Source organism: Schistocerca piceifrons, chromosome 8, assembly GCF_021461385.2.
Source record: "Schistocerca piceifrons isolate TAMUIC-IGC-003096 chromosome 8, iqSchPice1.1, whole genome shotgun sequence".
Taxonomy (NCBI): Eukaryota; Metazoa; Arthropoda; class Insecta; order Orthoptera; family Acrididae; genus Schistocerca; species Schistocerca piceifrons.
The window spans coordinates 304981423-305000270 of record NC_060145.1 but is presented as its reverse complement, the minus strand read 5'-3'; the positions used below and the strand labels follow the sequence as shown (position 1 = coordinate 305000270).

Sequence of the window (18848 nt, the reverse complement as noted above, 5' to 3'; positions counted from 1 at the left end):
AAACAACAAACAGTGGTGCTCAGAAATCTTCCAAGGGTAGACCTGGGGAGGAAACTCTAACAATAGTTTAGGTGAAACAGCCAAGCGTAACACTAAACAATGGGGTGTTAACACGACCTAGGGACGGCTGAAGAACCATCCAACAGCCTAATCAATTCCATCAATTCCCTTCCCCCCCGACACACTCGCTGCTCTGTTTCAACTGACCGACTGATTACTCAAGTACGCAGACTGCATTCATCTGCTCAGTGGAAATCACAGAAGCTACACACGGTTGCACGGAAACACACTTGCACCAGAAATATCGTAAAAGCAATCACTGTGGGACAAGGACGAGTGAATTCGACACACAGAGAGTTTCCGCAAGCGGTCGGCGACCAAATACACGGCGTCCGATGAGATGACCTACCGATCGACCAATCCAGGTCATTCCCACTGAAGTTACGTGTGTCGGCAACGGTCGGGCGAATCTTGGCTATCTGAAGCTGACTGCAGCTCCAACCCACCTCAACTCGATGTCCTTTGGAATTTGGAAACACGGCGACCTGGGCACACTGGCTCAGACCCAACCATGAAGAGATAACTCTTGCGCATTGGGCACGACATCTCTGGACAAGGAAGCCACCGACCCACGTCCAGCGTGATGACCAACTGACGAGGCCCAGAAACGGTCAAAGGACCAGATACACATCACCCGATGAGACTACCAACTGAACGACCGACCAATGGTCATCTCGCTCCAATCTCCTTCCGTCGGACAGTTCATGTGTGTGGCGAGCGGTCGGCGAGCACTGGCTGTCCGCACCTCACTGGCGCTCTGTCCCCGACTTCACTGCTGCGTCCTGACTGAACTCGCAGCTGAACTCCAGGCACACGATGAGCCGGAAATACTGTCGGTCGCTCCAGAGATGGTACGACAGTGCACTTATCGCTAAGCGCTGCTGATGCCACTCACCGGCAGGTGAAGTAAGAAGTTAGTGACGCCAGTAAATCGAAAAAGAACACAAGGTGGCAATACTGTAAGAGAAGATGACAAACAATAAACGGAATGAACGCGAGTCGGCCACGGCTCAAGTTTGACAATAAGTATATTGCCAATTAATTACTTCTGAGGTGTATAAACACTTAGAAATGGTAGAGAATTACCCATCTCTCCCAACACCAAGTTCGTGCGTTATGAACATACACACTATTTTAGACAGTATTAAATGGCATGACATACGCCACGTCTTAATATCTTCATTTTGGTATTCACTACTGTGTGTGAAGCTAAATCTGGATTATAGAACTGTATGTAAATGAATGAGGGAAGTAGGAAAACTGGAAATGGACGGAATCAAAGCATTTACATCGTTATGTCACAGAAGGATTTGGAAAATTAAGTATATTGGTAAAGATAAGAAAGTAAGAATTTCTCCACAGAATTGTCAAGGAAAGGAACATATGTAAAACACTGACTAGAAATAATTGTAAATGTCCTGTAGCTAGGGCCTCCCGTCGGGTAGACCGTTCGCCTGGCGCAAGTCTTTCGAGCTGACGCCACTTCGGCGACTTGCATGTCGATGGGCATGGAATGATGATGACAAAGACAACACCAGTCCCTGAGAGGAGAAAAATCTCCAACCCAGCTGGAAATCGAACCTGGGCCGATAGGTATAACATTCCCTCATGCTGACTGTTCAGCTATCAGGCGTGGACATTGACTAGAAGAAGAGACAAGACGAAAGAATATATGTTAAAACGTTAGTGAATTATTTTACCAAGGGGACGCGTCAGTGTCAGAAACTTTAGAGAAATAAAGAGATTAAAACATATACGTTCGTAATAATTGGGGACGTTGGGTGTACGACATGCTCTAAGATAAAGAAATAGGCACATGAGAGGAAAAAGTGGTGCGTAAAATCGGTCCAGACGAATGATGGTTAAAAGGATATTTACTATTCGTTATAGTTAATATTATAATTTTACTTGCATAAGCAAAACTGAACCTCTGAAACAATCTGAAATGCAACTCTCATACCATTATGTTTATCAATATTCTTCTAATAAAACTAATTCACTGGAAATCAAATAAAACTCAATTACATCTAAAGGCGTCATAAGCACTCTGTCTTCAGGCCACAAGTGGCCCATCGGGACCATACGACCACCGTATCATCCTCAGCTGAGGATGCGGATAGGAGGGGCGTTAGTGGTCAGCACACCGCTCTCACGGTCACTATGATGGTATTCTTGACCGAAGCCGCTATTATTCGATCGAGTAGCTCCTCAATTGCCATCACGAGGCTGAGTGCACCCCGAAAAATGGCAACAGCGCATGGCAGCCCGGATGGTCACCCATCCAAGTGCCGGCCACGCCCGACAGCGCTTAACTTCGGTGCTCTGATTGGAACCGGTGTATCCACTGCGGCAAGGACGTTGCCAAAGGAGTCATACAGAGACATCATATTTTCTTGAGGCGCTACTGAAGATCCATAAAGGCAATGATTCTAAGAACCGAAATGTCAAAGAGTGTGAACCATGTGTAGACCACCAAAATGTTCAACCCCTAATATCTATGTATGGCTTGCAGAAGAGAAATTTACTGTTCATTCATCGTTCTAGGTTAGCAGACGTAACGCGTGAGCGCGCTGAAAAGTAATGTTTCTGAATTCTTTATGCCGAAACTCTTAAAGGTTTTAAAACAAAACAAACGTTAGTACCATTCTATATCTTTATTCTTTTCGTATACATATCTGCCGCCCTCTGCCCATAGAGAGCTCCGAATTGTAGCGTCTAACACGGCGGTGTGGCACGTAACTATGCCAGTGCGTGAGAAACAGCCTGCTGTAATCGGGTTTCAAATTCCAAGAGTTTGTTTACACATGAAGCACACTCTCCTTCATCAAGACAATGCCCCACACAAGCGCTGCAACATCTGCGACAATCTAACGCCTTCGATTCACTATCATCGATCATCCGTTTTTCACCTGTTTCCGGAAGTTAAAGAACAACTTCGAGGACTTAGCTTTGATAGTGATGAAGCCGTGCAAGGAGAGGTGAGAGTGTGACTCCGTCAATAAAGTCAAACATTCAACAGTGACGGTATCAATACATGGATCTCTGATTGGGAGAACCTGTTCCCCGCCAGCATGATTATTTTAACAAATATATGTGTGGAAATGAAGAACAAGGATGCAGAATGTTAATAACGTCTGTTTTATTTTTTAATCCTTAATGTGTTTACCGATATAAAAAGTCGGAGGCATTACTTTCCATCACGGTTTCCTAGATATTCCACGACGGTATTGACAACCATATCTAGCCAGTAATATCTGACCGGACCTGTAGCCTAAGCAACCCCGGCGCGGTGTTTCAACTAAGATGCATTATCTCGTATTTCTCTACGTGGATAGCTCTGCTATACATACCTGTATTTTCACATGCACTACGAAATCAGAGCAGCAGTTACTGCTTGGGACACATCACAGATTAGTACCATTGTTATACCAACCGTGTCAACAGGAAAGCCAAAACACGAAAGTGACTATCGTTCAGCACCGCTGATGGTTCCTTTCAGGTGTCGAGGCGATCAGCAAAGCAGCAGCTACTGGAATTCTCCACCCTGTAGCGTGCGGCACACGTTTGTGACTTCACTGTATGGGGTATCATAGACTACACTTAGCACAGAAATCTGATGACATGTAGGGACTATCCCAAACGAAGAATTATTAGATGTGCTCGACTATCAGAACAAAGTCCCATACGAACTTCTCATGTTGCTGACTGGGCACTGTAAGGCTTTCATAAATTACCTTGGCCAGCACATTCATCTCATCACTTCTCTAAACTGAAGTTATGTGCGATTCGGTATATTTATCGCAAATGTTATTTGTTCATTATTGTTCTTTAGAATCCTGTTATGATGTATACCGTAAGTAGAAAATTCGAAATAGATGAGGTTTGGTATTGCGGCAGTAAAACAACTGATGATTGCCAAGGAAGAGAGGATATAAAATGTGGACTAACAACAGCAATAAAAACGTTTCTGAAGTAGAGAAATTCGTTAATACCGAATTAGGATTTCTATTTAAGGAAGTGTTTCCTGAAGTTATATTTTTGGGGTGTAGCCATGTAAGAAAGTGAAACTGGGACGATAAACAGATTAGATCAGAGGAGAACAGATTTTTGAAATGTGGTGCTACAGAAGATAGCTGAAGATTAGATGGGTGGATTGCGTAACTCTGTCATGCACTGTGCGGCTGGTCCCGGCAGAGGTTCGAGTCCTCCCTCGGGCATGGGTGTGTGTGTTTGTCCTTAGGGAAATTTAGCTTAAGTAGTGTGTAAGCTTAGGGACTGATGACCTTAGCAGTTAAGTCCCATAGGATTTCACACATATTTGAATTTTGCGTAACTGATGTGGAAGAACAGAACAGAATTGGGAGAGCAGAAATTTGTGGCAAAACTTGACTAAAAGAAAGGATCGGTTGATAGAACACATTCTGAGACATCGGGGGTTCACCAATTTAGTATTGGAGGAAAGTTCTGGGGATGCTACTAGCAGACGGAGATCAAAAGAGGAATACAGTAAGCAGAGTCAGAAGGATGTGGGTTGCAGTAGTTATTGGTAGACGAAGAGACTTGCAGTGCCGGCCGGAGTGCACTCTCTGTGCACAGTCGTTGTGCTAGCTGGACTGCAGGTAGCAACAGGCACCAAAGAGTGTCTTCTTCCACGGATTTCATGCGGTTGTTTACCTCCACCCTCCGCAATGTTCGACAGTCCCTGTCCTTCAGTACATGAGGTCTACCTGGTCTTGGTTTCGATGTCGTTGTTCCCTTGCGTTTCCACTTCACAATCCAGTCACTACTAGTCTACTTGGCAGCTTGGTTAAAATACCCCTAATGGATTTGTTTGTGACATCCATTGACTCCTCCACGTTCGATGTTACTCAATTCTCTTGCAGAGCACTTCTGCTGTTTCTTCTTCTTTAATGACAAGACGGCAAGCCTCCTTGTATACTGGCTGTTTAGTCTCTCGTGACAGCTAAAAGACCATTCCGCATTGTGTAGGAGTGTCCGGATACTTTCGATTACGTAGCTTAAGAAAACATAGGTAATATGTTTTCATCTTTACAAATAGGCCCACAATGTTATGGCCACGATTTCATTGGACACATTTTTAGATAACTCTCGCTACCAACTGTATCAGAAGACACATTAATAATACATTTATCTGCCAAGAGTTGTTTGATTTGAAATTGTCAATACATAATTACCTAAAAGTGGGTTACTAAGGGCATAAGACAAAGTTGAAGGAAGGAAAGGCGTAGCCTGGACGATAATAGTGGTAATGTCCGTTGTGAAATCCTTCCACGCAGCTGCTGTTTCATCTCTTATTAAAGTGTAGGAAATACTCTTTCGCGAAATTCCATTAATGAGTAATAATTTCCTCTGACATAATTAAGGGTCTGTAATTAAAAGCAAACACAACAGATGAAAACAGAATATGATGCCCAACTCAGTTGTTTTACGTGGACGTCCCTTGCAAATGTATGTAATTGTCGTAGACTTTATAGGTACAAGAGTTCCCAAGTATCATAGTTGTGTCTCACAGCTTTTTTTGGAAGCTGTTTACTTCCAGTTTCTTCGTACCTATAATTAGAACGTTCTACAGCATTTTAGTGTCTTCCATACGTACTAGATCTAACCTTTTGTGGAAAACTCAGAGAATACTTAAATTATATATTTCTTAAGAATATTCAAAACAGAACTGCACGTCAGAGTAATGCAACCATCTGAAAACTTGTTATCTTCTGCCTGATTCTCATTATTTGTGTTCATACCTATAGTTGTTTTAAAGTTGTTTCAATGATTACAATAAACACAGAAGTTCGAGATTGAAGTCATCATCAATGTTCTGCCCCGGAATACGTCTTCACATATAGCTCTCCATGCTATCCTGTCGTTTGCTACCCTCTTCATTTTGTCATAATAGTTGTCTATTCCGATACTGTCCACCATCTGGTATCTTCTGCGTCCTCATCTTCTTCTTCCATTCGCTATCCCTTCCATAGCATCCGCCAGTAAACAGCCTCTTCTCATCCAGTGTTCAAACCAACTATGTTTCCTCTTCCTGGTTACTTTAAAATTCCTCTCTTCGCTCCTCAGCACATTTCTCACATTGTCTACCCCCTTTATAGTTTCCATCCTCCTCCAAATCCACATCCCTAATCTATCTATTCTCCTTTCTTCCTCTTTGCTAAGTGTCCATGACCACGTCCAGATTAAAGGTTTCTGCTGAATTACTGGCAGCATTAGAGCGAAAGGAAGTGGAAGAATTTGATGATCTTTCGGGTACCTTATCTCGCTTCTTCTTCGAGAAGTGTTTTGGTAATGACATAATGGTGCCTGGGTCTAGACAAATAGATGATATTTATAATTTATCTAAATATTTCTTTTATCTTGATCGTATTATTATTTCCAGTCATATCTAGTTCGTTAAATGTATAACCGATAAATGGCGCCGAATTACTGTATTTCACAAGCACTGAAGTGCCATAAGATTTCGACCTCTGCCCTCCGAGAGATTAAATTCCGCCTTCTGACATAGTGGGTACGCGATGCTGTAAAGAAAAAAAAAAGCGTAAGTGCTGCAGAGAAGCACTGAGAATCGCAGTAGCAACGTTACTGGCCTCAAATAGAGCACTCTACTGACTTAAGGGAATTTGACAACAAGTAGATGATTATGGTCCGCCCCATGGGTATGAACATCTCGGAAACGGCAAGCCAGTTGGCTGTTCGTTCTCGTGCCAGTCTCTTCAGCATCGATGGAGAGCAGTTGAAGGACGATTAAACCAGCAGCGGGCAGCAAGATTTTGGATGTTGACGCCTTGTCGCAGAAGGTGCAGCACAGGAAAGCACAGGAAAGCACAATAGGCGCCCATCTGTTGTAGATCTAAGGGCAGAATATTGCGTTGTCGTGGGCACAAGTTTTTCGGAGCTCATCATTCAGCGAACATTATTCAATATGGGACTCTGCAGTAGTCCATTGTGTGTTACCACATTGGCAGAACGGCATCGTCAATTACGGTCACAGAGGATAAAAATTCGACAAGGTTGGACCGTGGATCCAAGGAAATGTGTTGGATAAAGCTTTTCTTGGTTTCATGGGTGCTGTGGTAGTAATCTAATATGTGTACTTCGCGAACAATATAATGGACCGCCACTGATGTACAACTTTCCAAAAGTGAGTCAACACGCCATTAAGCTTTTGGTCTAATGTTTTGGCTCGTCAGTCCATGTAATGTCCTACCCCCTCCTAAAAAAACAACATTTTGACAAACGGTCTCAATAATGATTACAATCACAAGAAGTCATTATTCAGAAAGGAACTACATTTTTATTTCAGTTACAAAAATTCAGATCACTGTAGTGTCACAGGTCAAACTTCGTTTATTTTGCTGCGTTTGGAGAACAGCTTACATCATATACTGAAGACAATAATAACCTCGCCAGTGTATACACATAACTGATCTGGCGGACAGGTTCGAGCGGCAGTCTGCGGCGGTTTGCTAATTATGTTTTGGTGAACGGGATAGGCGTCGTCGTTGAGTAACTGTAGGAGGATACCAGTCGAGACAGACAAAATTCCTCGTTCGTATGATGTATGACAGCTAGCTCTAACTGTAACTTAACGCGGATGCGTAGGAAAAACAAACCTATGAAGTACGAATACAGCATTGGTGTGCCGATTGACATAGTCACGTTGACTAAGTCACCTAAGCGCAAAGCGATATGAAATGCAACGAGCACGTGAGGACTGTGGCAGAGAAGGCGAATGATCGACTTCTGTTTACTGGAGAATTTAGGAAAGTGCGGTTCGTCCCTAAAGGAGGCTGCATTTAGTACTAGTGCGACCCATTCCTGACTAATGCCGGAGTGTCAGCACCAGTTCCTATTAAGGTGCGTTTACACTGCGATTTGTATCGGCACATGTATGAGATACATGTATATGCGACTTTGCGACATGTATCGCGACTTGTATGAGTTGACAAATATCAACCTCATACATGTATGAGCGCGCGTTTACACTGGTTGATATGTATCACTCTGCGATAGCTTCCGACGACGATTTGGAAGATTTCACATTTTTATGTGCTGATACACTTGCTCTTTCGGAAGATGATAGGAAGAAAAGGCGGGAGGAAGCGTAGATGGTGGCACAGAGAGTTTCTCGCGAATTAACGCTAGAGGATGGTGCATATTTTAGAAATTATGTTAGGATGACTATGGAGGATTTCCGCGGTTTGTTATCACTTGTGGCTCCTCTTGTGTCCAAAACCAACACAAACTTTCGGGAAGCGATTCCACCAGAGGATCAGTTGGCGGTAACACTCCGTTTTTTAGCCACTGGGGATTCCTCGTAAAACGAGGATTTCATGACAAAACATTTGCATTGTCGCGCGATTGCTAATGCCAACGTCTCACACACGATTGTCGGCATCCGTTGTCAACATTATCACGCGAGGCCGCCGGAATAATAGCAAAACATTGATATGCGTGCCAGATGCATGAAAAAATTATATAATGTATTACATACTCTGATATATATATATAAAACGTTTACCTTCACTTCTTGGGATAAACCTTGCACAATGGCCTCGCAAACACGAAGAATAATGTTGCATATGGCACTTTTTGATATTCTATGCAGATACATTAACGTCGAAACGACAGTCGGCACCTTCAAAACTCAAACAGCCGCCAAAGAGCCTGGTACTACGCATGCGCTAATCGTCGAAATAAAGCGGCAGTCGACAAGACGACAGGAAATGATAGTACTGCGCATGCGCGAGTTCTTCAAATGTCGCTCATACATGTCGCGTATATGGCCAAAAAGCGATATACAAAATGTATACGCGACATGTATGAGCTCGAGGGTCCGCATACAAGTTCCGTGAATTTTTGTATGAGGTGATGTATCGCGACATGTCAAATTGACATGTCGCTCATACATGTCGCGATATATGAATCCCAGTGTAAACGTACCTTTACAGAGAGACATCGAACCAATTCAGAAGAGACCTAGAAGATTTGTCACCGGTAGATCAGAACAGCACGCAAGTACTACGGAGATGCTTCATGAACTCAAATTGGAACCCCTGGGGGGAAGGCGACATTGTTTTCAAGAAACACTATTCACTGCTTTCGAAGCTGTCTGCAGAACGACTCTTCCGCCGCCAGCGTAGTTTCTCGTGCGCATGACGAAGATAAGAGAAATTAGGGCGCGTAAGAAGGCATACAGACAGTCGTGTTTCTCTCGCTCTGTTTGCGAGTGAAACAGAAAAAGAAACGACCAGTAGTGGTAAAGGGTACCCTCCGTTACACGCAATGCGGTGGGTTGATGAGTACGTATCTAAGTGTAGATATAGAGGACCGGAATTTTCAAATGTTTCTTTCAATTACACTGGTGAACAAAGCTTTAGGACGAAAGTAACTTTCCCATAATGTGTCACTGTGAAATAACATAGCTCAGTGAAACTTGCACTATACATAGAAGGAACTGCTACAGTATAGTACAGAAGATAACTAAAGAGAATACCAAGTGAGATAAACAGAAATGACAATTTTATTCAAAGACAATAATTACACAGAGTTCACTGCTATTTATGAGGGTCTTCTAGGCATTTCAAATGTCGGTTTATTAACACGGTGTGACAACAAAACGGAACCGGAATATATCTTCTGCAATGTGCTCTCACGCTGGCCGCAAGGTTGGTGGAGAGTACTTGTGGTAGGGCATGCCATTTCTCCACCAGCGCGGTTGACAACTGCTCTGCTGAGTGGTCTTTGGCGCATTTGCATATGCTGCAATACGTCTCCCCAAAGTGCTCCATGGGATGTAAGTCGGGAGAACGAGCAGACTAGCCCATTAACCGAAATATACTCTCGTTCCAACATCTTCTCCACATGTGCAGTTCAATACAGGCGTGCATTAGCAGTCATGAAAGGCAGGGCCGAATGCAGCACTGGAGAGACGCACATGTGGAAGGAGTACAGTGCCAGAATACCGTTGACAGGTGAGTGTACAGTGATCGAAGATCTTTAGGTCTGTACACCCATGCCACGCTGTGCCTCTCCCAGCACAAAAGCTGGACCAGCTGAACGACCATGTTCGACAGTTCTGGACGTACCACACATGGCGAGAGTTGTGAACACCTAATGCCCCAGAAACGTAGTCGAACAAGAGCGTTTTCATTTTCTCCAGAGTTCAGTTTCGTAACTACTTATTTGCCACTCGATCTATCCATCTGGTCTTCAGCATTCTTCTGTAGGACCACATAAAAAAAATCTCCTTTCTTCCATACAGTTTAACGTTCAAGCATTACCACCACGTAAATCTTGTAACAGAAGTGGACAAATCAGATGAAATGATGGCTTAAAATGTTTACAAAATAAAGCAGTCCAAGTGGTCGAAAAGAATATTTGACTTGTTTGACATGCTTTATTCAAATACGAGCAATATGGGGTGGTAAAATACGAGTATATACTCTCTCCAGGTACAAAAAAAATTACATCAAAAGACAACATAGTGTGCTAACAAAATGTTAGCTCGAGGAGACCGCTATGCAACCGCTCGGACAAAATCACGTACAGTGTCTTCCCATAAAAGGATCTCTGCAGAAGTATGCAGTGAAAAAACGGCCAGTTACTCTGCACGATGTGATGCTGTTCTTTATAGGCCTGTTGAAACCATAACACACAAAACTAATGGTATATTTAAGGATGATCTGCAGAGCAGGCATGAATAAATAACAGTGCTGTGCCCGACAAAGAATTTGAACCACTTAGAAGGGGAAGGTGAAACGAAATGAATCTTCACGGTAAGATGAAATGTCATGTTATTCCAGCGATTACAACTTCGAGTCAAATTTACAAAGAATTCTGCAGTAAGAGACCGCTTACCACTATGACGATGCACCCCTTCCTACATGCACGCATGCACTCATTCGGTTGGGAAGGGCGTCATGAAGGCGTTTTACCTCCCCCTGAGGCTAGCTGGTCCACAACTGCTGTAGATGGTGGGGCACTTCCTGGATACTGGCACTGGGATGGAGCTGACGTCCGAGGTGGTCGCCCAGCCATGTTGTAACGAGAAAATGTGTGGGAATCTTACTAGCCACGGAAGTACATCAATATCACGCAGACAGTCAAAAGAGACACGAGCCACGTCTGGACGATCATTGTCCTCTTGAAAGATGGCACCACGATACTTTCGCATGAGAGGTGACACATGATGACTAGAATACCCGTAAGGTACCATTGTACCGCCAGAATTCTGTCGCTACCATCCGTGACCTGAGGCTTTGACTGATGGTGTTCGACAGTATGACGTCGAGAGTAACACTGGTGCGCCTCTGCGAAACTATGGGAGAAAGGAGCCCCTACCCAGATCGCAGACATATTCGGCGACGACGGTCATCCGGAGCCATACAGAATCGTGATTCACGACTGAACACACCGTAACGTATCGTCATTCGTCAGTTCTCCAAGCGTCACAGAAACGCCGTACTCCAAACCCGGTGTTTGTGTTGTGGTGTTAATGGCAATATGGGCATGCTGCTATTCTCCAGCCGATGATTGGAGATGATATGGAACATTTCATGGGGTCCGTTACTTTTTATGGGTTGGTGGTTCCAGATGTAAAGGGGTTATGGTGTGCTTGGTGCACAATATGACACGACTGACCACAGGAACGTTGAATATGTGCAAGCCTGCCCTGAAGTTCTCACACAGTCCAGCAATGGGCCACTGTCACTTCCGAATAACCAACAAATCTCTAAACTGTGCGATTCCAGCAACCGACAAACTGGAGACCTGCAATGAGTCACATTTAAACCGCCCAGTGTTGATAACGATGCCTCACACACGTATGCAGCATCTCCATGTCCTTCGCAATGATCGCTCAACATCTGGCGCTGGTCACGATCCTTACACACCCCACTTAGTCTTGTAACAACACAAATCACGAACAACACTGAAGCACCCCTGTACACAGTACTGCAACTATAATCATTTATAACACTCGCCGGTAGTGCGTACGTCCAGTCTATCAGTTTTTGTTTGTTAGACAGGGTATTTTTTACATACACTGACGGGAAGAAAATCGCAATAGCAAAACATGATTAATGTAGAGTTAGGAAATTTCTGGAATACATTTGTCTGGATAACCTATTCAAGTGATTAACATTACGAGACTACAGGTTATTGTAAGCTCGAGATAAGTCGTTGTAAATATGGATCGCTGCTACATTAGTAACTCGTGTATCCATTAGCATGTGGACTGCAAGCATGCAAAAATGTATGCTTTATGTTGTAGAGGTGTCAGTTTGGAGGATGGAGTTTCATGCCTGTTGCACTTGGTCGGTCAAACCAGGGACGCTTAACGCTGGCTGGGGATGACACTGGACTTGTCCGATGATGTCACATATGTGTGCGAGTGTTGACAGATCTGACCATCGACCAGGCCAAGTCAACGTGTCGTAACTCTGTAGAGCACCATAGGTTAAAAAAATTTTCAAATGTGTGTGAAATCTTATGGGACTTAAATGCGAAGGTCATCAGTCCCTAAGCTTACACACTACTTAACCTAAATTATCCTAAGGACAAACACACACACCCATGCCCAAGGGAGGACTCTAACCTCCGCCGGGACCATCCGCACAGTCCATGAGTGCAGCGTCCCCAGACCGCTCGGCTAATCCCGCGCGGCTGCATCATAGGTTACAGTAGTGGTATGTGGACGAGCGTTATCCTGTAGGAAGACATTCCCAGGAATGCTGTTCATGAACTGCAACACAACAGATCGAATCACCGGACTGACGTACAAATTTTCATTTAGGGTGTATGGGATAACCACGAGCGATCTCCTGCTGTCATACGAAATCGTACCCAAGACCATAACTTTTGGTGTAGGATTCAGTGTGTCTAGCACGCAGAAAGGTTCGCTGCAGGACCTCTACTGGTCTCCTTCTAACCAACACAACGGCCATCACTGGCGCCGATGCAGATCGAGCTTTCATCAGAAAACACAACAGACCTCCGCCCCGGTCTCAAACGAACTTTCACTTGTCACGACTGAAATCACAAGTCGTGGTCGTTTGGCGTCAGTAGAACGCACGCTATATGGCTGCCCTTCAAGTAACCAATTTTTAATAGTTCGTGGTGTCACTGTGCTATCAACTGCTGCTCAAATTGCTGCTGCACATGCAGTATGACGCCCAACACGATGGTATTCCCTCTCGGTATTGGCCGTTCGCAGTCCGGTCTTCTTGCGAGCGTACATTCTCGTGACCACCGCTGCCAGCAGTCATGTACAGTGGCTACATTCCTGCCAAGTCCTTTTGCAGTATCGTAGAAGGAGCACTCTGTTTCTCGTATCCCTACTACACGACCTTGATCAAACTCTGTGAGTAGTTAACAATGTCATCTTTGTCGTTTTAAGGGCATTCTTGACTAACATCAACTCACCACGCTCAGTCGCAAAGGTAACTAACGATCACTACCCGTTACAACGTGTATTTAATGGATACCGTATTTGACACTCTTATGCAACTAGCGCAAAATCTGAACAGACGTTGTCTTTCAGATGTACAAACGCGCCTACCAACTTTCGTTTATGTCACAGAACTAATTCTTGGTGCTGCGATTTTTTTCCACCTATGTATATTTCGCAACAGGTACCAGATATTTTGAAGTATTCTTACGTAGCCTTTTGTGTGTTGTATTCATTTTCAAAGTACAGTCACTTCCAGTGCTCCTTTGTGGATTGTAAATATCATACAGCAGCAAACTTGATAGCTATTACAATATGTTAATGTGTAAGCGATTTAAGCAGAAAATAAATGGTTCCAAGTTTGTCTACCAGGGGCAAATATGGCGCTATGAATGCAAGAAAAACGTATGGAAATTTTGCAGTGAACACATGGTGTGTCGTGGAGCGATCACTCTGTTTTTAAATTAATTGAAAAGCCACGATCGCTTCAGTCGTTTATTAGATGGCCGGTTTCAGCACTCTGAGGGTGCCATCATCAGATCTGGTTTTATAAATGTAAATCCACGTTTCAGTCTGATGATGGCACCTTGAGAGTGCTGAAACCGGTCATCTAATAAACAATTGAAGCGATCATGGCTTTTCAATTAATTTAAAAACGTATGGAAATGTTTCTCTATCTAATGGACTGAGAACGGGACGTGGGCAGAAAAGTCTGACAAGTGAGAAATACATCATGGTGATTTTATTACTGATCGCAGTTTACAGGATTTGTTCAGTAGGAGTACCGGAGACATCGACAAGATGCTGTATAACGCCAGATTTGCACCTGGTGGCCAAAACCGGAACCTTTTTCTCCTGCGTGCCTTTTTCCTGTTCCACACTAACCTATTACCATATCAATCAAGTTTCGCTGAAATACGATAATTACAGTCTACACTAGACCTCCATGGATAGTTACACTTTAATTATAAGTAACCGGTACATGAAATTAATGCAGTAATCGACAGTCCATTTGCCTCTTACTTGGAGCTTCAGTTAAATCTCAGATGTGTGTGAGTGTGGGTGATGATAGGTCTGTAGTTATTTACGTTTCGCCTCTCTTGTTTGATATGAAAGGACAACTACGGCATTGGTCCAGGTTTGGAAAGTTATCTTAAGGTCTGGTCACACCCGTTCTGACCGAGTTAGGGCCGACTGTCGGACGTGTGGCTCCGTGCTCCGGCCCCTTCCCCTAGGAACCACACGTAACCCAGAGTTGTCCGCGTTTCTATTGTTCCTTGTAGCGCCTCGGAAGTGGTGCGCTATGTTTCTGTTTGCGTAAGCTATTAATATGTTCGCTAATTTTCGTAACAGCATGACTATTTAAATACAGAGATATGCCAACCGGCAGAACACGGCGCTGCTGTTGGGAACGCCTATATAAGACAACAAATATCTGGCGCAATGTTTAGATCGTTTGATGCTGCTACAACAGCAGTTTATCAAATTTTAAGTAAATTCGAAAGTGATGTTATAGTCGGCACACGAACGATGGAACACCACATCTCCAAGGTAGTGATGAAGCCGGGATTTTCCCGTACGACCATTTCACGAGTCCACCGTGAATATCAGGAATCCGGTAAGATACTAAATCTCTGACGTCGCTGCGCCCCGAAAAAATTACTTCAAGAATGGGACCAACGACGACTGAAGAGAATCTTCAGCGCGAAAAAAAGTGCAACCCTCCCGCAGATTGATGACGATTTACTTGCTGGGCTATCAACAAGAGTCAGCGTGTGAGCCATTCAACGAAACATTATCGATATGGGCTTTCGGAGTCAAAGGCCCACTCGTGTAGTCTTGATGATTGCACGACACAAAGCTTTACGCCTCACCTGAGCCGTCAACACAGACATTGGACTGTTGGTGACTGGAAACATGTTGCCTGGTCGGACGAGTCTCGTTTCAAAGTGTATCGAGCCGATGGACGTGTACGAGTATGGAGAGAACCTCATGAATCCATGGACGCTGCATGTCGCCAGGAGAACTAGTTGCTGGGGGCTCTGTAATGGTGTGGGGAGTGTGCACTTGGAATGATGTGGGACCCCTGATACGTCTAGATATGACTCTGACAGGTGATACGTAGGTAAGCATACTGTTTGATCACCTGCATCCATTGATGTCTATTGTGCGTTCCGACAACTTGGGCAATTCCAGCAAGATAATGCGACATCCCACAGGTCCAGAGTTGCTACACAGAGTGGCTCCAGGAACATTCTTCTGAGTTCCGCTGGCCCAGATATGAACATTATTGAGCATATCTGGGATGCCTTGCAACGTGCTGTTCAGAAGAGAACTGATTGATTGACAGCACTGAAGGATTCATGGTGTCAGTTCCCTCCATCATTACTTCAGACATTAGGAGAGTACATTCCACGTCGTGTTGCAGCACTTGTGCGTGGTCGCGGGGGCCCTACAGTATATTAGGTAGGAGTACCAGTTGCTTTGTCTCTTCAGTGTACAACATACAACATTAGCTTAAGAAGGAGAAGAAAAAGAAACAAGGCAAAAAAAGAACAAATAAGCGGATAAAAAAATGGTTCAAATGGCTCTGAGCGCTATGGGACTTAACAGCTATGGTCATCAGTCCCCTAGAACTTAGAACTATTTAAACCTAACTAACCTAAGGACATCACACAACACCCAGTCATCACGAGGCAGAGAAAATCTCTGACCCTGCCGGGAATCGAACCCGGGAACCCGGGTGCGGGAAGCGAGAACGCAACCGCACGACCACGAGCTGCTGAGTAAATATGCGAATCAATACAGCCTGGAGAACAAGACCAGTACAGTACCTCATTTGAAGATGACACAGCAAATCATCACCTCTTAAACAAGTGAAGACCAAAATTCAGAAAAAGTTACACTTTCTGTAGACCATCAATATCACCCGAAGAAGGTCGGGCTTCTTTTTTTTAACGTAGGTAGAGTAATTGGAAGGTATACAAAAGGATGCGAAAGACTATCAATTAATCGAAACCTATGCCGAATTCGTGGGACATGAGCAAATGCTGCATTTGCTGAAAGAGACCAAGTAAAAAGCTTTCCAACTCTCCAGAAGGAAACGTTGAATGGCAAAAACACATCGCCTTGGCGATATAGCGATGACATAAAGAAAAAACTTATTCTTGTTTGCAAAATAAAAAATTAATATTTTCTATTATTAAAATTTGTACAATTTTTATGTTTCTTTCGGCTTGCAAATCTGTTGCAATTTTCTTCCAGGCTCTGTCTTTATACTCGGAATTCCGGTATTTTCCATTTGACTGGTGGTAAAGCACAGGAAACTTACGATCTTCTCCTATAAGTCTTTCCATGTCCATTTTCTGTACACACAATAGTTCTACGCAGCTGCACAACCTAGAAAACAGTCCTACCGTGACGTCATTCCGCCCGGCACGCTCTCGGTTTCCTGAGGTTCCTCAAGTACAGACAGATTATGTCTAGCCCACTATATTTATTTTAGTGGTATATTTCGTCCTCCGGGTGACGGCCGATATCCGAACGTGTCTCGGCACGGACTCGGCCGGACATGTGTGACCGCACACATATCTGGCAGATACACTGCCAAAAATTCTACCAAGGTCATTCTGCATTACTAAGTCATCGGCTTCATTCAGTTCAATAGAAATCGCAAAATTGGTTTGTGTCCTTCCTTCCTTCGTATTTCGAATGCCTTATTACATTTCATCTGGAGTGCCGTTACGTAATTACCTAAAACATGATACAATTTCTCAATGCTGTATACGGAAATCACAAGCATCAGAAATAATATGAAAGCTGGTGTTTCCTTATACGTACTACTTTAAACGTAGGACAATCTCAGCAGACATATTCCATGATTTGAATAAACGAGACCCCTGCGATAGTAATTATTCTTTATTGGAGAACACGACTGGTTTCTCAAATCAAATCTGCATCTTCAGGTGCTTCACTGTACACAGATGGATAAAAGAACTTACCAGAAATCTAGCCGTGCCGAGAAACGGGCAAATAACAGCGATAAGATCTGTGTCTGCTAACGGTTAAAAGATTAAAGGTTCTATTTAAGCCGGTTAAAGCCATTCTCAACCTTTATATCCAGGTATTTAAAACTTCTGACTCACGAATATTCGAGCATATATGATAAAATGTATTGAGGGATAAGGCCATACCCAACCTAAGAAAGAACCCAGTAAAAACGTCAAAGTAAGGACGTAGTAGCTATTAAGATAATTTATATTAAAAAATAATTAAAATGCTTTGCAAAAGTCACGTTTGTAACATTAAAAGAGAAACAGTTGTCAATTGTGTCACACTTTATCACCTTGTAAACAGTCTCAAGAGCAAGCGTTGCTGTTGTCGGCGCCTACTACCAGCTTCTGAAGCAACGGCCAAGCAGTAAGACGCGCATGCGCAATGTCACACACATTGAGTAACCGTAAAGCTTGATTGAAATGTTGGGCGCTGGCTGCACATTTTAAATTCCCAAACTGCAGTAATCAGAAATAATACACTCTGTTTACTAGTTACATAAATCAGAATTACTGTTAAAACTAATTTAAAAAGCCTTCATGACATTATCTAGGTTCCTATGTGCCAGTACTATCCAATCGTTACAATTAATTAAAAAATTTTCACAAATGAAAAGGGTTTTAATTCAACAAAAAAGAGTGACAGGGAGAATATCCGTCACTCCAGCAACCCACGACAGTCGATGATGACTAGCTGGCTACCGGTCCTTAAACATGACTTTCTGCCGCTGCATATCCGGTTCTTCCTCCCCAGTAGGTGCGTGAAATATTCTGGCGTTGCTCGGCTGGCATACTTGACCTATTACTGCCCCGATGTTGACGCCGTGGCGTGCTGTGAACAGCTTCTTTTCACATCCTCCGCTGGTCGATGACACACTATTCTGCTTCGTGTTGCTTAACTCGTCGTTCCGACTACCCACCTGCGTCACGGTACCATACCACTGACCTGTGCAGTAGAATGTAACACATATACGACTTCTGCCTTCCAATATTCCTTCATATTTTAACTAACTTCATTACTGTAAAACTCCTACCTCTAACTAACTTAACCGCTCTAGTCATTGGACCTTAACAAGTGTATACAAGCTGTTTCTGTAAGAGCATACAAAACTCTGAGAGAACAACCAACCATTGAACCATTTGAGATATAGAACATAGGATCGGAGAAGCCAGTTCAAGGAAATATGGAACTAAAATTGTCTACCGCTTTGGCAAGCACTACTGTTTTCCAGCTCATTTACAAGTAACGTGCGTACAGGTTT

At 43.6% G+C, this 18848-nt stretch overlaps 1 pseudogene; it reads right to left on the bottom strand.

Annotated features, from left to right (window-relative positions):
- Nucleotides 1–2305: 2305 nt before the first annotated feature.
- LOC124712732 lies at nucleotides 2306–2423 on the bottom strand (annotated as a pseudogene).
- Nucleotides 2424–18848: the final 16425 nt, after the last annotated feature.